At 38.7% G+C, this 21,620-nt stretch overlaps 1 long non-coding RNA gene across 1 annotated transcript in view; it reads right to left on the bottom strand.

Annotated features, from left to right (window-relative positions):
- Positions 1 to 21,617, bottom strand: part of LOC103222542 (uncharacterized) — a 44,936-nt gene extending 23,319 nt beyond the window's left edge. Inside the window, exons 1-2 of the long non-coding RNA XR_005234786.2 lie at positions 21,140 to 21,617; positions 15,338 to 15,429 (exon numbers count right to left, since the gene is read on the bottom strand). This is a non-coding gene — a long non-coding RNA (uncharacterized lncRNA). The remainder of the gene's footprint in view (positions 1 to 15,337; positions 15,430 to 21,139) is intronic.
- Between the last annotated feature and the right edge of the window lie 3 nt (positions 21,618 to 21,620).

Below are 21,620 nucleotides of genomic sequence, written 5' to 3'. Positions count from 1 at the left end.
TCATGTAGTCTAATTTGTCTATTTTTTCTTTTGTTACCTGTGTGTGTTTTACATATCAGCCTACAGAGTTTTTAGCTCTTCTGCTAACCCCCAAAGTTTCTAATGAGAAATCAGCTGATAATCTTATTGAGGATCCCTTGAATGTGATGAATCTCTTCTTTCTTACTGCTTTCAAGGTTCTCTCTTTATCTTTGTCTTTTAATGGTTTGATTAAAATGTGTGTTTCAGTATAAGTCTCTTTGAGCTCATCTTACTTGGAGTTTTCTAAGCTTCTTGGATGTTTATATTGATGCCTTTCATCAAATTTGGGGGACTTTGAGCTTTTTTTTTTTTTTTTTTTGAGATGGAGTCTCACTCTGTCACCCAGGTTGGAGTGGAATGGCACCATCTGGGCTCACTTCAGCCTCCGCCTCCTGGGTTAGAGCAATTCTCCTGCCTCAGCCTGTCTAGTAGCTGGGATTACAGGGCCCACCACCACGCTCAGCTAATTTTTGTATTTTAGTAGAGATAGGATTTCACCATGTTGTCCAGGCTGGTCTTGAATTCCTGACCTCAAGCAATCCACCTGCCTCAGCCTCCCAAAGTGCTGGGATTACAGTCATGAGCCGCCGCACCCGGCCACGCCATTATTTTTTCAAATATTCTGTCTCTTTCTCTCTTCTTCTTCTAGAACTCCCAAAATGTGTATAGTCATCTGCTTGAAGGTGTCCTACAGGTCCCTTAGGCTCTATTCACTTTTCTTCAATCCTTTTTCTTTCTGTTTCTCAAACTCAATAATTCCTATGCCCTACCTTCAAATTTGCTTATTCTTTCTTCTGCTTGCTCAAACCTGCCTGTGAATCTCTTCAGTGAATTTTAAATTTGTTATTGTATTTTTCAGCTCTAGAATTTTTTTATTTATTTTAGCCTTTCTATTTCCTTACTGATACTCGATTTTGCTCATGCATCATTTTCTTGACTTTCTCCACATCTTTCTTTTGTTGTATGAGAATCCTTAAGACAGTGGTTTTTAAATCTTTGTCGAATAGATCTGCCATCAGGTCTTTTTTCAGGGACAGTTTCTGCTTATTTTTTAAGTGAGCCAAACTTTCCCGCTTCTTTGTTTTCCTTGTGATTTTGTTGTTGTCAAAAACTGGATGTTCAAATCAAATAATGTGGTAACTCTGAAAACCATATTCTCCCTTTGCTGTTTGTCTGCCATTGTTTCTGTTTTTCTTTTTGTTTTTCTGATTGTTGTAGGCTGTTCCAGTGTGTTTTTCTAAGCAAGTGTGGTCACTTTCTAATTGCGCTCATATATCCAGTTGCTTTTGAATGTTCTAGTCTTTAATGTCTGGCTTCCAAAAGGGAAAAATGAAAAGAAAAGAAAAAAAAAAAAAAAAACTCAAGAGTAGGGGAAATATAGAACTGGCTCTTTAAATCCCCTGGATGTCACTTCAGCCAGAAGGAGAAAGGCTTGCAACAATGGGGGAGGTGTAGCAGAAGCAGCAACAATGGAGGGAGGTGATCAGAAGCAGCACTCAGCAATCAGAGCACAGATCCCCTGTATTTGTAGAACACGGTCCTTTTTGCCCTCCCTGCTTCCACAAGCTATGTGCAAGCTGCTCCAGGAATACATAAATAACTATCACAGGACTGGAGGTGGGGGATATGAACTGTTACTGTCCTAAGAGCTAAAATTGATTTAACTTAACCGCAGTTTACTTGTACAAGCCATTCTATAGAAATTGCCAAGCTTTCAATTCAATAGATGCCAGAGTTCCAAAAATATTTACATCAGACAGATTCTGCCAGTGCAGTTGCTGTCTAGGTGAGGAGACAGATTCCTGAGACTTTTTACTCTGCCATCTTCCCAGAATCCTCCTAGTTTTAATATTGTACTCTCTAATGAGATGTAACTCTTTACCCAGTTTCCCCAATTGCTACAACTTATGGTTAAATAAGATGGTTATATAAATTATATAAATGTTGACATCTTATGTGCATCTTCTCCAATGACAAAACCACTGGGGAAAACTTGGTAAAGTGTACCTAGGACCTCTCTACCATTTTTGCAGTTAACTGTGATATTTCGTTATCTCAAAAACAAAACAAAACAAAAAAAAAACAGAAAAAAAAAAAAACCTTGCTGAACTTGAAATTCAGGCTCTATCACTGTTTGTGTGAACTTGGGCTCATTTAACCAATCTGTGACTTGGTTTTGTCATACATAAAATAACCATATCTACCAAGTTATGGTAAGAAATAACTGAAATAACGTATCAAAAGAAAAACAGTTTAGTTAGATCCCAGTTGTCACTGTTTGCTTTTGTTGCAATTGCTTTTGGCGACTTCATCATGAAATCTTTGCCTGTGCCTATGTCTTGAATGGTGTTGTCTAGGTTGTCTTCCAGTATTTTTTATAGTTTTGGGTTTTACATTCAAGTCTTTCATTCATTTCGAGTTAATTTTTGTATATGGTGTAAGGAAGCAGTCCAGTTTCAGTCTTCTGCATATGGCTAGCCAGTTCTCCCAGCACCATTTATTGAATAAGGAATCCTTTCCCCATTGCTTGTTTTTGTCAGATTTGTCAGAGATCAGATAGTTGCAGGTATGTGGTCTTATTTCTGGGATCTCTATTCTGTTCCATCGGTCTATGTGTCTGTTTTTGTACCAGCACCATGCTGGTTTTGGTTACTGTAGCCTTGTAGTATAGGTTCAAGTTGAATAGCGTGATGCCTCCAGGCTTTTTCTTTTTGCTTAGGTTTACATTGGCTATCCAGGCTCTGTTTTTGTTCCATGTGAATTGTAAAATAATTTTCTCTAGATCTGTGAAGAATGCCAATAGTGGTTTAATAGTAATAGCATTGAATCTATAAATTGCTTTTGAGCAGAAGCCGCAGACAAAACCCCTCAAACACCAAGATAGTGAAGGGAGCGGCTTTAATCAGCTGGGAGCATCAGCAGGCTAGCATCTTAAAATCCGAGCTCTTTGGGTGCTCAACTTCTGTCCTTTTTAAGGGCTCACAACTCTAAGGGGGTCCGCGTGAGAGGGTCGTGATCGATTGAGCAAGCCAGGGGGTACGTGACAGGGGCTGCGATCACCGGTGGTCAGAGTGAAACAGAACAGAACTGGAAGTTTCACAATGTCCTTCCATACAATGTCTGGAATCTATCGATAACAACAGTTGCTAGGTCAGGGGTCGAATTTTAACTACCAGGCTTAAGTCAGGCAGGCCCGGGACTGGTTTCAGGTCTGTTTCCTTGGTTTAGGGTCTGGTTCCTAGGCACCAGGCTACCTGGCATTAGTTTCACTTCTCTTTCCTTTTCTGAGTATAAAACAATATGAGAGGGTCTCTCTCTTCCCTCACTTTGGGCAATATGGCCATTTTAATAAAATTGATTCTTCCTATCCATGATCATGGGATGTTTTTCCATTTGTTTGTGTCTTCTGTGTTTTTTTGAGCAGTATTTTGTAGTTCTCCTTGTAGAGGTCTTTCACCTCCCTAGTTAGCCGTATTGCTATGTATTTTATTTCTTTTGTGGCAATTGTGAATGGGAGTTCATTCCTGATTTGGCCCTTGGCTTAACTGTTGTTAGTGTATAGGAATGCTAGTGACTTTTGCACGTTAATTTTGTATCCTGAGACTTTGCTGACGTTATTATTTTTAAAAAAAATTAAAAGATAACAGATGCTGACGAGGTTGTGGAGAAAAGTGATAACTTATGCACTGTTGGCGGGACTGTAAATTAGTTCAGCCATTGTGGAAGACAGTGTGATGAATCCTCAAAGACCCAAAGACAGAAATATCATTCAACCAGCAATCCCATTACTGGGACCCCATTATACCCAAAGGAACATAAATCATTTTACCATAAAGACACATGCATGCGTATGTTTATTGCAGCACTATTCACAATAGCAAAGACATGAAACCAACCCAAATGCCCATCAATGACAGAATGGATAAAGAAAATATGGTACATATACACCACGGAATACTATGCAACCATAAAAAAGAACAAGATCATGTCCTTTGCAGGGACATGGATGGAGCTGGAGTCCATTATCCTTAGCAAACTAACACAGGAACAAAAAACCAAATACCACATGTTCTCAGTTATAAGTGGAAGCTAAATAATGAGAACACATGGACACATAGAGAAGACCACCACAAACTGGGGCCTTTTGGAAGTTGAAGGGTAGGAGAGGGGAGAAGGTTTTTAAAAATAACCAGTGGGTACTAGGCTTAATACCTGGGTAATAAAATAATCTGTACAACAAACCCCCATGACACAAGTTTACCTATGTAACAAATCTCCACTTGTACCCTGAACTTAAAATAAAAGTTAAAATAATAAAATAAAAAAGAAAAAGAAAAAATAGACGAAAAACCATTCTGTGAGTACTTAAGTACTAAGTGATTACTCTCATGTTTCTGTTTTCCTGTGTTGTAGAGCTTCTTTCAATCTTTGATTATTTGCAAGACCTAGTGCATGTCCAAATTATATAACTATTATCCAAAGCCTACATGACCAATAAAATGTTTTCAGCATTTCTCCAACACATCTTAGAAAACATTGTCCTTCAGGATAAACACAAAAGGACTAGACACAGAGTATACCAAGGTGCAGGCACAGGCAGGCTTGTCATCTGACTTTATTCACACCTTACCTTAATAATCAAAATATGCCTTCCAAAACACAGGATGCTTACAACCCCGTGTTATTCATCAAACAAAAATAAACAAAAACTGTATTAATGTTTAATAGATCAAAAGAAAATTAGGAAAACTGGCACATGTATAGCCAGACAAATCCAGAGAAAAAGAATAAAATATGAAGCCAAGAAATCAATCAAGCACATATGGGGAGTTAGTACATGAAAAGGGTGTCATCTGAAATTAATGGGGGGAAACATGAACTATTTAATAAACGGCATTGTAATAATTAGCCACCTAGAAAATTATATATGTGGCCGGGCGCGGTGGCTCAAGCCTGTAATCCCAGCACTTTGGGAGGCCGAGACGGGCGGATCACGAGGTCAGGAGATCGAGACCATCCTGGTTAACATGGTGAAACCCCGTCTCTACTAAAAAATACAAAAAACTAGCTGGGCGAGGTGGCGGGCGCCTGTAGTCCCAGCTACTCGGGAGGCTGAGGCAGGAGAATGGCGTGAACCCGGGAGGCGGAGCTTGCAGTGAGCTGAGATCCGGCCACTGCACTCCAGCCTGGGTGACAGAGCGAGACTCCGTCTCAAAAAAAAAAAAAAAAAAAGAAAATTATATATGTTACACCCACCTTCTACATCAGGACAAATTCTAAATGGATCAAAGATTTAGATGTGAAAATATAGCAATAAAAGTGCTAGAAGAAAATAGAATATTTTTTATAATCTTGAAGTAAGAAAGACTTTTCTAACCATGACACAAAATGAAGAACCCAAAGAAGAAACAAATGATAAAATTCACTATATGAAAATCAAAAAGTTCTGCATGGTAAAAACAAAACAACAAAAACAAATCCAAAAACCAAAAAAAAAAAAAAGAGGAAAAAATACTCATATAACACAATAACAGAAGGTCAATAATCTTCTTTTAATATGCATATGGTTATTTCTTATAACATTGCTTATAATAGTAAAACATTAGATACAACCTAAATTTTCATCACTAGGAGGCTGATTGAATGAATAAATTATGGTTTAATAAATTATATGTTATAGAATATTAGGCAATATTAGGCAATTGTAAAAAAACTGAGAAAGCTCTTTAAGTAAATAATATGGAAAGATCTTTAGGTATATTATTAACTTTCTAAAAAGTAAAGTGAAAACCGGATGTATAGTATGCTACCTTTTGAGTAAAAGGGGTAAAATAAGGAAACGTACTTTTTCATTGCTTCTGTAGACACAAAGAAACTCTGGAATGATTTATAATAAACCAATTATGCTGGCTATCCAGAGGGTAGGCAGGTAAGTGGGAAATGAATAGGTAATCACAATTTTTTATCCTATACCTTTTGTAATTTTTTGACCCATTAAAAAATGTATCTGTTCAAAAACTGGATTACAACAACATTTAAGCAGATGAGGAAAATATTATTTTATTCATTTTAACCTCCACTAAAAAATATCCCAATAGATTCTTTTTTAGACTCAAAATACTCTGGAAAACACCATCTAATCAGAGACGAGGAGACAAGATACTACAAAAAGCCCCTGGATTAAAACGCTGAAAGATGACTTCCCATTCAGTTGTCTAAGAAATTAGTTAAAATTTACTTTAAAATATGAACAATGGGCTGGGCGCAGTGGCTCACGCCATAATCCCAGCACTTTGGGAAGTTGAGGTGGAAAGATTGCTTGAGTCCCGGAGTTCAAGACCAGTCTGGGCAACATGTTACGACTCCGACTCTACAAAAAATACAAAAATTAGCCAGGCGTGGTGGCACATACCTCCGATTTCAGATACTTGGGAGGCTGAGGCAGGAGGATCCTTGAGCCCAGAAGGCGAAAGCTGCAGTGAGCCATGATTGTGCCACTACACTCTGGCCTGAGTGACAGAGCCAGGCCTTGTCTAAAAAACTATTAACGGTAAAGTAAAATAAAATAAAACATGAACATCATATAATATTTTGCAAATCTTAAAGGCATTAACAACTGAACCATATAAAATTCTGAGACCTAGCAATGCCATACTATATTAAAGGGACATAAAATATAAGAAAAAGATAACAATGAAGGTAAGCAATTGTGGGAGGGGAGAAAAAGGCTTTGCAGTAGACAGGTAAATAGTAGAAAAATATCAAAGATTTGCAGTTCATTACAGGAGTAACTAAAGTTTGCGAAAAATATTCCAGCAGGTCATTATATGTGTGTATTCTGTGTGTGTGTGTGCTCTTATTTGTTCATTTATTTATTTATTTTATTCATTTATTCATTCCAAACTGGCAACTTTTCTTTTCATTTTAAATACACAATTTAAAAGCAGGAGGGAACTGTATTCCCAAAACTTACAGACGAGGCCAGGAGCCCTGGCTCATGCCTGTAATCCCAGTGTTACTGGTGGAGGGTGTCCAGGTTCTTGGCGTTCTGAACAAAGAATTGGACAAAATGCACAAAGCAAGGAAAGAATGAATTAACAAAAGCAGAGATTTATTGAAAACGAAAGTACACTCCACAGGGAAGGAATGGGCCCGAGCATAGGGGCTTAAGAGCCCCAGTTAAAGAATTTTCTGGGGTTTAAATATCCTCTAGAAATTTCTTATTGGTGAGTTGGTGTACACCTATGTAAATGAATCAGTCCTAGTGGTTGTAGAAAGCTGCCCATCAGAGGCTGAAGTGAAGTTACAAAGTTACATCTTATGCAAACATCTGATTGGTTGTGGAAAGCAACCAATCAGAGGCTTAAATGAAGTTACAAAGTTATACTCCTATGCAAATGAAGACTTGGCCCACTACTGCCCTTATTGGTTGCATGAGGGGACCAATCAGAGGTATTTTCAATTTTTCATCTGCCAGGCAGAAAAGGAGGGGCAATAGAAAGGGAATAACCTCTGGTCCTTTTGTTACTTGGACGTGAAAAGTTTGCGTTTTCCTTTTGCTTTACTTCTAGGAAGTCAGTGTGAATTGGCTTTAGGTTCTCTGCCTCCAGACCCTATTCTTCTGCCTCGCCAGCACTTTGGGAAGCCAAGGCAGGCAGAATCCCTTGAGGCCAGGAGTTCAAGACCAACTTGGCCAACATGGCGGAACCATGTCTCTAAAAAAAATACAAAAATTAGCCAAATGTGGTGGCACATGCCTGTAATCCCAGCTGCTCAGGAAGCTGAGGCATAAGAATCACTTGAACCCGGGAGGAAGGTGGAGGTTGCAGTGAGCCAAGATCACACCACTGTACTCCAGCCTGGGTGACAGAGTGAGACTCTGTCTCAAAACAAACAAACAAACAAAATCTATTTAGAGAAGCAGTCTTTACAAAACATTAACCTAAATTGTAAGATGGGGGACAGCATAATTATAATATTGGTAAGTGACCACAAAAAGCAAACATGATCATTCCTAAAACACTGACTATTAAGTCCAGAGAGATTATAAACATACACACTTTTATAACTGCTAGTCATTTCTGTCTAAGCTTTAGTTATTAAGTTAAATTATTTACATCTAAACCACAGAAAGAATTCACAATTTTTCTGAAGTTTTTTCTTCAAGAGAAGAGAAGGCAATTTTACAATGAGTAACATACACTTTGGATGGAAATCTAACAATATAAAATTGGAGTTTAAATTTTTTATGGGGCCAGGCACGGTGGCTCATGCCTGTAATCTCAGCACTTTGGGGGGCCAAGGTGGGTGGATGACGAGGCCCGGAGATTGAGACCAGCTTGCCCAACATGGTGAAACCCCATCTCTACTAAAAATACAAAAATTAGCCAGGCGTGGTAGTGTGCGCTGGTAGTCCCAGCTACTTAGGAGGCTGAGACAGGAGAATCACTTGAACCCAGGAAGCAGAGGTTGCAGTGAGCCAAGATCCTGCCACTGCACTCCAGCCTGGGTGACAGAGCAAGACTCCGTCTCAAGGAAAAAAAAAAAAATTGTGGAAGATGTAAATTTAAGTCTGTAATTTTCAGCTATAAAGTAGCCTACCAATTAAAAAATATTTACATTAATCTGGTGATATGGTTTGGCTATATCGCCACCCAAATCTCATCTTGAATTGTAGCTCCAATAATCCCCACACGTCATGGGAGGGCCTCAGTGGGAGGTAACTGAAACATGGGGGCAGTTACCCCATGCAGTTCTCATAATAGTGAGTTCTCATGAGAGCTGATGGTTTTAAAGGGGGCTTTTTCCTCTTTGCTTGGCACCTCTGCTTCCTTTCATCATGTGAAAAAGGATGTGTTTGCTTCCGTTTCCTCCATGATTTTAAGTTTCCTGGAGGCCTCCCCAGCCATGCGGAACTGGGAGTCAATTAGACCTCTTTCCTTTATCAATTATCCCAAGAGTCTTGGGCAGTTCTTTATAGCAGCATGAAAATGGACTAATACATCTGATTTGTCTTTTATTTTCCATAATCCAAGTTGGAGTTCAGAGTTCTTCCTCAATTCTCCCTAAGCACTCTCTATATATTGTACCTTCTTTTATTGTTCTAGAATACTCTTGATGTCTCTGTCTTGCCCTAGATGGATTCTAGAGGCCCAGACCCTGTGTCTTTTATTTACGGTTGACCCTTAAACAAAAAAAAATTTTGAACTGTGTGGGTCTGCTTATATGTGGATTTCTTCAACCTTTGCCACCCCTGAGACAGCAAGACCAACCCCTCCACTTCCTCCTACTCCTCAGCCTACTCAACATGGAGACGAGAAGGTTGAAGACCTTTATGATGATTCACTTCCACTTAATGGATAGTAAATATATTTCTCTTCCTTATGATTTTCTTAATAACATTTTCTTTTCTCTAGCTTACTTTAAGAATACAGTATATAATCATATAACATACAAAATATATTTTAATCAACTGTTTATGTTATGGGCAAGGCTTGCAGCCAACAGTAGGCTATCAGTAGTTAAGTTTGGGGGCAGTCAAAAGTTATATGTGGGCTGGGGCACAGTGGTTCATGCCTGTAATCCCAGCACTTTGGGAGGCTGACGCCGAGACATGAGGAGCACTTGAGGCCAGGCATCAAGACCAGTCTGAGAAACTTAGCAAGACTCCCCCATCACTCTCCCCACAAAAAATATATATGTATATATGTTAGTCTGGCCTGGTAGTGCACACCTATAATCCCAATTACTCAGAAGCTGAGGCAGGGGGGTCATTTGAGCCCAGGAGTTCAAGGTTGCAGTGAGCTATGGTCATGCCACCGCACTCCAGCCTGGATAACAGAGTGAGATTCTGTGTCAAAAAAAAAAAAGAAAGAAAGAAAAAACTGCATTTTTTTGTTTGTTTGTTTGTTTGTTTTTTTGAGACAGATTTTCTCTCTGACACCCAGGCTGAAGTGTGGTGGCATGATCTCGGCTCACTGCAGTCTCGACCTCCCAGGCTCAGGTGATTCTCCTCAGCCTCCCAAGTAGCTGGGACTCAGGTGTGTGCCACCACGCCCGGCTAATTTTTTGTAATTTTAGTAGAGATGGGGTTTTGCTATGTTGCCCAGGCTGGTCCTGAGCTCCTGGACTCAAGCAGTACTCCCACTTTGGCATCCCAGAGTGCTGGGATTACAGGTGTGAGCCACCGTGCCTGGCCAATATGCAGATTTTTTACCTATATGTAGGTGCATGAGTTCCCCTAACCCCCAAGTTGTTCAAGGGTCAACTGGGACCGTGGTATTCACAGAACCTAGTACACTGCCTGTACTAGGTTCTGACACTTAATAAACTTTTTTTTATATTTAATTGTTTAAAAATTAAGACATAGTAATATTTTGTACATTAATGACATTTTAAATACCCAACATTTTCATTTAGGCCAAAGTTATTTAGTTTTCACGTACACCATCACTCAATAAGTGATACTGAATTTATAAGACTAAATAAGTATAAGAGAAATTCAGCCTTAGGAGATTCACTGTAAAATTCTAGTAAACAAATTCTTCAGGGCTAATTTTCTTTCTCCTGTTCATGTAACTCAAAAGTAGCTATGATAAAATTTGTTTGTTTGTTTTTTGTTTTTGTTTGGACGGAGTTTTGCTCTTGTTGCCCAAGCTATAGTGCAATGGCACAATCTCAGCTCAGTGCAACCTCCGTCTCCCAGGTTCAAGTGATTCTCCTGTCTCAGCCTCTCGAGTAGCTGGGATTACAGGCGATCGCCACCATGCCCAGCTAATTTTTTGTATTTTTGGTAAAAATGGGGTATCACTATGTTAGCCAGGCTGGTCTCGAACTCCTGATCTCAGGTGATCCGCTGGCCTCAGCCTACCAAAGTGCTGGGATGACAGGAGTGAGCCACCACACCCGGCCATAAAATTTATTCTTTTACAGCATCTTTGTATTAAAGTGTTTTGTAGAAAGTATTCAAGATTATTTGGTTCCTTGGGATGTTATATAATTTTTATTTACAATTAAAATGTTTGATAAAGCCTTTAGACATTTAAAATCCAAATTTCTATGTTCAGAAATTATGTGTTACTGGGAATGAGAAATTACACTGCAGGCTTCACCAGGATCCTTCGGAACGTGCCCTGCTTTAAATGGCCAACAGGGGGCAGCATGCTCTAGGGAAATGTCGAATCCTGCAACAGTCTGTGACGAAAAACAGTCGCAGAACTGCCGCCAGAACTCTTGGACTGTGGAATGCAGGGTAAACAAAAATGTATTTACTCTACTGTCTCCAGTCAAACTACTTCTAAAGCAGTAGAGGTCATCTTATGGTTTCAACCATTTTACAATTAGTTTTAGTATCACCACTAATTATCACCTGCTTGTTAATGCATAATAATAGGTGAATGTAACAATAGCAAGTTTCCTGTCAAGCCAGAGAGGAGAGAAGAAAGAGCTAAAAGAATCTTGGGAACATGAAATATTGAAAAATGCTTAAGTAACCTGGAACAATTATTATTTGCACACTTAATGACCTTTCAATCTAATAAATATGATGAATATGTGATGTTTTACTGTTTATAATACTAACCCCTTATATATATTATTAACATAAATACTACTAATAGTAATGCACTCAAATAACTAAGAACTAGTGAGGATTTTTAGGCTAATTAATGTATTCATTCCTTGTACAAGTAAATTCTATAAAAACAGAAAAATTTATCCTATGAAATAGATTGACATTCAATATCATATATTTTACTATAACTGTAGGATGTTACTAGTATGGGGTCCTTTTATGGACTAATATACAGTAGTAAAAATTGTGGTAAAATTGTAGGCAAGTTAGATTAGAAAGATAATTACTTTTTTATTTTGTTCAGTTTGGCTAGATTTGTTCTTTAGCAAAAGGCATTCGTGTATATTCTTAATTTTACTCTATGTTGTCATGCTTACCTACACAAACTGTTAATTAATAGTACCCTTGATTGTGAAGCTTGAAGAGATCCTGACATTCCCTCTATTTAAAGAGTCTTTGAGTCCCTACTTTTGATGCAGTTTCCTAGGATACTGAGAAATCAGTTGCTATTTAAACATTGGCTAGACTTGTCTAACTTCATGTAATTTCCTTGAGACTTGTTTAAAATTATATTAGCCACTAAGCTTAGAAATGTGTCAAGTAGGAGTCAGGTTATGACCTCGTACTTCAAATGAAACTTGAAGACCTGAAGATGTGGCTGGCTCCCATAATCTCAGCTAGTACTCACTGATGGCTTCATGGCAGCGCAGCACTGGAGAAGTACAATCAGGAAACATCACTCTAGTTCTATTATACAGTTCACTCAGTTGATGAGTGTTAAACCAATTATTAAATTTTTCTGTACCTCAATTGTATATAAACAGTGTAGACATTTGTTAAATGTTTGTCAAAGTGATTATGACAATGATGATACTACTTTCGTTTTCTAAGAAATCCAAAAAGGAAATTTACAAATAAAGAACTAAATGGTAATGAAAAGTTCCTTTTAAGGATAATTTCTAAATATGAGTAATTTGAATTTTTAAAAAGAAATTAACATTATGCTCAAAGTGCTTTGCCAGGTCCTGAGAAGACTAACATAAATAAGTCAAGAGGAGAAGTGGCTCACACCTGTAATCCCAGCACTCTGGGAGGTGGACATGGGTGGATCCCTTGAGCCCAGGAGTTCAACACCAGCCTGGGCAACACAGCAAACCCCATTTCTTTTATATATATATAGTTATTAGCTGGGTGTGGTGTCTCGTATCTGTAGTCCCAGCTACTCTGGAGGCTGAGGTGGGATGATTGCTTGAGTTGGTGAGGTGGAGATCGCGGTAAGCAGAGATCATGCCACTGCACACAGCCTGGGTAACAGTGAGACCCTGTCTCAAATAAATAAATAAATAAGTCAAGAGGAGCACATCATAACAGAGCCCTTCCTAGGGAGCTGAGGAAGGTTTCACAAGGAAAATCATGTAATCTGGCCTGAAGGATGCTGAAAATTTCAACCAAAAGCAAAAAGATTATTAAAAATAATAGGCCCGGCGCGGTGGCTCACGGCTGTAATCCCAGCACTTTGGGAGGCTGAGGTGGGCAGATCACAAGGTCAGGAGATCGAGAGCATCCTGGCTAACAGGGTGAAACCCCGTCTCCACTAAAAAATACAAAAAACTTAGCCAGGCATGGTGGTGGGCGCCTGTAGTCACAGCTACTCGGGAGGCTGAGGCAGGAGAATGGCGTGAACCCGGGAGGCGAATCTTGCAGTCAGCCAAGATCGTGCCACTGCACTCCAGCCTGGGCGACAGAGCGAGACTCTGCCTCAAAATAAATAAATAAACAAATAAATAAATAAGTAAATAATATTTGGAGCAAATTCTAGGAAGTTGGACAGAATAGGATAAGATAAATGGCACATCACCTTTGGTGCCTGAGTATGTGCGGTGAACATGGGTTTGGGTCAGAAGAAGGAATATATTGGATGGTATGGCAAGGGTATGTACCTTGTATTTGGTGGACATGGCAAAGCAGCAAATATTTATAAAATAGCATGATTACATAATCAAATTCATATTAAGACTCTGGCAGCAATCTGAAAGATGCATTGGAATAAGAGGAGAGATAGGAGACAAGGACTAAAAAGCTATTACAAGAAAGACAGCAAAGACCGGAATTGAAACAGCAGTAAGAAAAAGAAGATAAATTTGAGCTATTTCAAATGATGCTTCAATAGGGCCACAGTTAAAGAATGGCCAATTTTTCTGGTTCCTTACACTGCCCTAAAATTTCTACTTAGTCTTGACAGTGTGATGCAAAAAGGAAAGTTAAGAAAGTAAGATAATTATTCTATTTTAATAATTCGTAATAATAACAATTTATGACTAATAATAAAATTTAAGATGGGGGAAGGTAGTCGAATTGGATTTGGCTGTGTGAATGTTGAGACATTGGTGAATTGTCCAGAACAGATGCTCACACAAGTTGGATATTAAGATTTAGAGCTTGGTAGACAAGTCAGGGTTGGAAGTACAAATTTGGGGAGGCCGGGCACGGTGGCTCAAGCCTGTAATCCCAGTACTTTGGGAGGCCGAGACGGGCGGATCACGAGGTCAGGAGATCGAGACCATCCTGGCTAACACGGTGAAACTCCGTCTCTACTAAAAAATACAAAAAAAAAAAAACTAGCCGGGCGAGGTGGCGGGCGCCTGTAGTCCCAGCTACTCAGGAGGCTGAGGCAGGAGAATGGCGTGAACCCAGGAGGCGGAGCTTGCAGTGAGCTGAGATCCGGCCACTGCACTCCAGCCTGGGTGACAGAGCAAGACTCCGTCTCAAAAAAAAAAAAAAAAAAACAAATTTGGGGATAGTTTATGCATAAGTGGAAGAATGAAATCACTGCCAGAGAAGGAATACATATGGAGAAGAGAGGAGTGTTGAAGATGACCTCAGAAGGAAATAACCAGAAAGGAGGAGGCAGCAGCAGTAGGGCAAAGGTGTGGATGGAGAGGTAGAGGAGAAATAGTGCCCTAGAATCTAGAAAAATGGACAAGCTATTAACAGTGATAAATGTTAAAATGCAGGAAGGCTAAGGATTGAGAAGTCATTATGTTCAAGGATTCAACTTTAGTGGAATGGTAACAGGAAAGTGGATTGCCTCAGGTTGAATAGTAAATGAGAAGTGAGTTTGTATCCTTCTTCCAATACTTCCATAATTTCCAAAAATCATACTTTGTGTGAGAGTAAATTATAGCCCTAAGAGTGTTCAATATACTCTGTAAAGAGATGGAAATGTACAATATAACTAGAAGGTGCAAAATGTGGTAATTCTGGCTCTTGAAGAGGTAAGCTTCAGCTGTCTAAAATGCCACTAGAATGAACATCTCATTTCCTTGACAGCAATGTCCAAAATGCATTTTTGTTTTTAATGTTTTTAAATACTGTACTTAATGCATGAGCACCAACAGTAGAAAGAAGAGAAAACCACCATAGCCAGTGGGAGATATATCCAGAATCTGCAAATCAAAGGATAAAAACTGCAATACTCAAAAGATTACAAGAAAATCGTATTTTATCTTTAATGTTTACTTTTCACAGTATTAAATTAAATAGCACTCTTACATTGATCTTAATACTAGTGTTCTTTAATTCATTTACTAAAAAACAAACAAAACAGGGTTTCTGTTCCCGTTTTGATCTTAGAAGTAGATAAGGACAGCAATTATATTAAACTGAACTCCAATTCAAATCACTGTCAAATACTTTTTGGTATTCCAAATCTGGTAAATATGGGCTGGGCATGGTGGCTCATACCTGTAATCCCAACACTTTGGGAGGCTGAGGCAGACAGATTGCTGACCCCAGAAGCTTGATACCAGCCAGGGCAACATGTTGAGACCCCATCTCTACAAAAAAAAAAAAAAAAAAAAAATTAGCCAGGCTTGGAGATGTGCACCTGTCATCCTAGCTACTCAGGAGTTGAGGCAGGAGGATGGATTGAGCAGATTGACAGAGTAAGACTATGTCTGTAAAATAAAAAAATAAAAAATAAGTCCATTAAAGTCACTCAATGAGGCCCTGGTTGGTGCCTTAGAGTGGAAATCCCAATATATACTATAAGGTCTATAAGGATAAACGTAGAAATATTTTTATCAGATTTAGTATCTGCTGTAGCCAAAGAATGGTACCTGTAGACATTTACACATAATTGTTTAATGGATGGATCAGCATCCACATCTGTCTGACCCTAAAGCCTGTACTCTGTCTACCGTATCACAGTTTCCTAAACTAACTGATACTAAGAATCAGCTGGGGTATTTGCTAAAAAATAGATAGAACCCTCCCCCCAGGTGTTCTGATTGAAGACATAGAAAGGTTTATTTTTAATAATTACCCTAAATTGTTCTTATCATTGGGCATATCCAAACCTGCAGAAATATTCCTTCTTCTAGCCTCCACATTCTCCCCACTGACTCAATACCTCCTCCCACAAATAACAATACACATTTATTGACCACTGTTCTGAATGTATTGATTCACTTGATGCTTACAACAATGTTATGAGGTAGACACAATAATCATTCTTATTTTTCAGAAGAAGAAACTGAGGTATACAGAGTTTAAGAAACTTGTACAAGGTCACAGAGCTAAGAATTAAGAGAGCAGAGATTTGAACCAGGCTTTCTTCAGAACCTGACCTTTTAAACACTATATTACTCTGTCCATACTCACTTGCCCCTTCCTCCCCAAGGTGCTAGCCCCAAAAGTTCCCTTTGGATAATCATTTCCAAAACCAGTAATGAAAGTCAATTTATTGTCTGTATACTTGATTACAAATTTCAAACTGGTAAACCATAAATAAAGGAAGTTTCACAAGAAGGTATTCAACTGGATATTTTAAATATAAGAAGTAGCCATTTACAAGAAAAGTATGACATGCAGCAGTATAATCCCAGTCATAAAAACATAATATATAAAATAATATATAAAAATAATTTTTAAAAGCTACACATATCCAGAAAGATAAGCAAATTATATTGTACCACCTGAAAGATATTTAAAAATAAAAGTATATTTGGCATTTAGGAGGCTTTAAGGTAATTTGGGGGAATATATAAGTTAGTTATTCATTTACCACTATGTTGCCAAGCAAGATTAAAAGAAATAAATTTCTTATTAGACAATGTCAAACAGAAACCCAATGAGTATTCAATAAATTCATTGTCTATCAAGAATTCAATTAAAATCTAACTCTCCTTTTAATAATGATAGCTACAACAAAAGAATTTAGGCAAATAATACAAGCTCAAGGCAACCAGATTGGATTTTTAAACATCCACAGATTAGATTTTTAAACATATCCACCTTATCACATATAATAGGTATAATGAAATGAGGTGAGTGTCTTTTATCACTTAATTCCTACAGCTTTTTTTTTAATGCTTTCTCTCCAAATGCTCAAGTTTTCTACCCACAAAACTACGAGAACATGTATTTTTCTTTTTATTACTCATACTCCACGCATTTAGGCATTGCCTTTTTTTTTTTAAGTTCTTAGAATGTATCATGTATCATTGTTGAATTATCCCTAAGACAGAACAGAATCCCAGTGGAAGATCTTTCTGAAGTGACTGACAGAATTAAGAGCTGCGGTGGGACCCTGTCAAATGATTTATCACTGTGGTTAACCTGCAAAAAGTAAAACAATAATAATAGCCTACCTGAAGCTTTAACTCTTCTATACTTGATAAACACAAGAATAAATGTCAGGAGAAACCTCAAAGGCTTTCTTTGACATTAGCAGCCAACAGAAACAACTTAGTAACTAAGGCCTTTGTTTACTGTTTTGGATACTACAAATAAGCACTGTCATGCTCTGTTAATACATCCTATTATCTGTCTCTGAAAAATACAACTGCTAAATTAGTGACATCATGGAAGAGCCATAGAATACAATAGTACAGTGACTATTCTTGATATCCTGTAATTGATGATGTGGTAGCTTATAGTCACTGGCCAGTGCTGGAGGCTCAAAGTTGTTTATACCTCTACCATCCCTGTGTTTTCTCAGGACCTCAGAAATCTCACTACAAACCCTCCAACCACTAGCCCCAATATGTGTGTTTTGCTTCTTGCCCGCACATCTCCACTTTGCAACTTACCGCCACTATAGTAATAAAGGCTTAGCATCAGTTCATTTCTCACTCATTCTCACTCTCCCTGCTTCTCCCTGCAAGTGGTCCCATGGCAAACCATGCGTCTTATCCTCTAGAATTGTATAAAAAACTCTTCTTGTAAAGGCAATGGCCTCTGTGTCTGTCATCTTACCATAACTGATAAAAACAAACCCTGGGTTCATATTAAAATAGTCCAAGCATATTATTAAAAATGTTCCTACATGTATACTCCATTTCTTTGAATGCTTCAAATACTCTCACTAGTTTTTGCATCAATACTTCGTCTTGTATATATGTATTATATATTCATTCATTTATCCATCAACATATCTACACAATGCTAGGCCGTACAGGAGAGACAACAATGGAAGACAAAACCCTTCCCCTCATGGAATTGATACTCTAGGAATTACAGTGATGAGTGAGGTGAAAGGGCATATATTTTACTTCATTTGAATCCCTACTTTTCTTCTGTGTTTCACATATACCAATATTTCATAATATTTGCTGAATGAGAAAATGATTTGGCCAGGTGTAGTGTCTCATGTCTGTAATCCCAGCACTTTGGGAAGCTGAGATGGGAGGATCACTTGAGCCCAGGAGTTTAAGACCATCCTGGGCAATATATTGAGACCTCATCTCTGTGAAAAAAAAATTTTTTTCTATAAAAAATAAAAATAAAAGAAAATGATTCCTTTCCTTTGTGCATCAGAAGCCATTTTCTCTATCCTTTATTATTGAATAGTTGTTTACAGTGAAGAGACTTTCAATGGGCTTATCTCACTTGACAAATACCATAAAGTAGACCGATGTTGCATGATACAATAATTCAAGCAGTTGGACTTCACTGAATGAGCAACCTTATTCACTGATCACGGTAATGCCTGGAGCTGACATTATTTCACACCTGTCATATGTATCATTAAAAAAACAGAAACAAAAATTAAGAACATCTGAAGGAGGAGAAAAACAAAAATTATACTTCTCTACCCTTGATTCAATAATTTAGCAAATATTTTCATATTAAAGCAAACTGGATATGTGTGAGATTGGGGATGGGAGAAGACGGAGGGAATGATTTCAAGGGCACTGATATAATCGATAGCACTGAAAGTTAAATAAGTCATGGAAATTGTTGGCTAAGGCCGTTAAGGGGCTCGAAGGAGGCCCTAAGGCCCTACAGCCCTACGGGGTAATCAGTTGCTATCTCAGTGGGAACTTAAACTATGTCCCAGAAATTAGCTCTCAATCTCTAGTCTACAACTCTTGCAAGTAAGTAATTATTAATATTTTATATTTTAAACATATGTAACATCTTATAAGGAAGGACAGGAGTCTGGATTTTTTCTCAGTGTCTCACTTTCTTACCTATACAAGGGAATCAGATTACCTATCAAAGCAGATATTACTGTTGCAAACTCAACATTCATCTATTTATCTCCCTTTTCTGCCTTTTTAACACAGCCCTAATTTCATGCATTCTCCCCTGAGTGTCTGTGTCCTTTAGGAGAGGCTGGCCTTCTCCTTAGCCCTAAGATATAAATTGCAATTGTCCTAATCCCACCATGGAGGCCTTACCTCCCTTATCAGTGAAAGACATAAGCACTCAAAGCAATTTCAGTTAATAACACAGGACAGAGAAACCTGCCGGGGAAAAAGAGTTTCCTTAATCTTTTAAAGGGGCAGAAGATAAAGGTGTTCCCCTTTTTGGTCTCTGAACATTGTCTGTAATCTGGAACTGAGGGAATCATTTTAGGACCATAAAGCAAGCCAGACGGGAGAACAACACACTTAAAGATGGCAGAGCCAAAAGAAGGAAGAAACCTGTGTCCTTGACAATATTGTCCAGATGCAGAAGTAACCAACCCTGGGAATGATTTTATCTCCATGCATCTAGCTATTAGGATTTGTTTTAAAAAGGCTTAAACAATAAGGACATCTAGTAAGGTTCCTGTTACTGCAGCCAAAAGCATTTCAACTGATATGCCTTCTCTCTTTCAATAGTTTCACTGTTACGTAGTAGGTTTCTCAATATAACAAGGTGTGTTAGGTTAGATGCAAAGATAACTGCCAAAATTTCCTCCCATGATCAAGCCGCATAATGTCTATTTCCCTTTTCCACCATTCTAGTCCTTCCGTCATGGAATACTGCAGAAGAATATAATGCCAGTTCCAGACTCAGGCTTTAAGAGAATTAGCATCTTTCCTCCTCCTTCACTCTTTTGGAAGCCAGTCATCATGTAAGAAAGCTTAGGCTAAACTCCTGAATGGAGAGAGGCCTTGTGGAGAAGAATCAAGTAACTTCAGCCAAGAGGCAGCACCAAGACTTCAGCAATGTGAGTTAAGCCATCTTGGACCTTCCACCCCAGTTAAGTGAAGATAGCTGACACCTCACAGAGACTAGACATCTCTGCTAAGCCCTGCCTGAATTCCTGGCAACAGACCTGTGAGCAATAAAACATCTGCTGTTTTTAGTCACTAAGTCTCAAAGTGGTTCATTATGAAGCAATTGATAATTTATAAGCAAATTAATATTATTTGTTTTTTTGCTTTGTAAAATTGCTGTAGTCATTTCACAATGAGCGAGACTCCGTCTCAAAAAAAAAAAAAAAAAAAAAAAAAAAAAAAGATTTAGTGAGTCACTAATAGCTTTGAATGCTAACGAACATTTTTTCTCAAATACGTGTGTTTTAACAGTCTCGGCTGACAAAGGAGAATTTGTTTCTATGTATGTATGTATCCCTTTGTTATTATCCTATGTACTTTTTAAAATATAACATTTTAAATATGTAACATTTAAACATGTAAAATGTAACATTTTAAAAATAAATACAAATAAATGGGAAAAAATTTGCAACAAATGAGTTGCTATCCTTAATAAGCAAAAAATTCTCACAAAGAAAAAAGAAAAATCTTACCCCCTTAATTTTTTAAATGGGAAAAGCCATCTCTGAAGAACCACAAATGGTCAATAAACATGAAGGGGGACCATCTTAAGCTCACAAAGTTCAAACATGAGGCATCATTTTTCGCCGACTAAATAACCACAGAAAAAATTTAAACAGTAAGACTTAATACCAACTTCCACCGAAGAATGGGAAGACCCTGAAATAGGCTCCTGGAGTCTATGATACCAGTCTCCTTGAACTATGGGGACGTGGGCGTCCCTGGTCACAAGTTGCCTGACTTTGGACAATGTCTATGGCTGTAAATTGGGGATTATATAGCCACAGCACAAAGCTGTTTTAAGACTCCAGTGATACTCATAGGCAAGAGCAATATAAGTGACTGTTAGTTTTTGTTCAGCCTATTTGCGTTTACTTTTGTCAGAGATCTCGGAAAAGAACTGGAATCACGGGAAAATCTTAATTTATTTTTTTTTTTTTGAGACGGGAGTCTCCCTCTGTCGTCCAGGCTGGAGTGCAGCGGCATATCTCACCTCACTGCAAGCTCCGGCTCCCGGGTTCACTCCATTCTCCTGCCTCAGCCTCCCGAGTAGCTGGGACTACAGGCGCTCAGCAGCACGCGCGGCTAATTTTTTGTATTTTTTAGTAGAGATGGGGTTTCACCGTGTTAGCCAGGATGGTCTCCATCTCCTGACCTCGTGATCCGCCCGCCTTGGCCTCCCGAAGTGCTGGGATCACAGGCGTGAGCCACCGCGCCCGGCCGAAAATCTGAATATTTTAACGGAAAGTTGGGAGTAGGATTCGGGAATTACTCGACACCAACAAACGTGGGTGGCGCCGGGAGAAAGCCAGGGTGGCGACGGCCCAGGCGAGTTGCGGGGCCCCCGGGTGCCGCCGCTCACAATTACCCCGACTCCTAGCGCACTCTCGCCTGGGCTTGGAGGTTCCGCCGGGCTAGCGGCCGCCGGGAGAAGGCGGTGGGACCAGTTGACCCCGCGGCTCTGATTGGCTACC

The sequence above is a fragment of the Chlorocebus sabaeus genome, chromosome 18 (genome assembly GCF_047675955.1).
Source record: "Chlorocebus sabaeus isolate Y175 chromosome 18, mChlSab1.0.hap1, whole genome shotgun sequence".
NCBI classification, from domain to species: Eukaryota; Metazoa; Chordata; class Mammalia; order Primates; family Cercopithecidae; genus Chlorocebus; species Chlorocebus sabaeus.
Note: the sequence above shows the minus strand (reverse complement) of the source record. Positions and strands in the feature narration are given on the sequence as shown.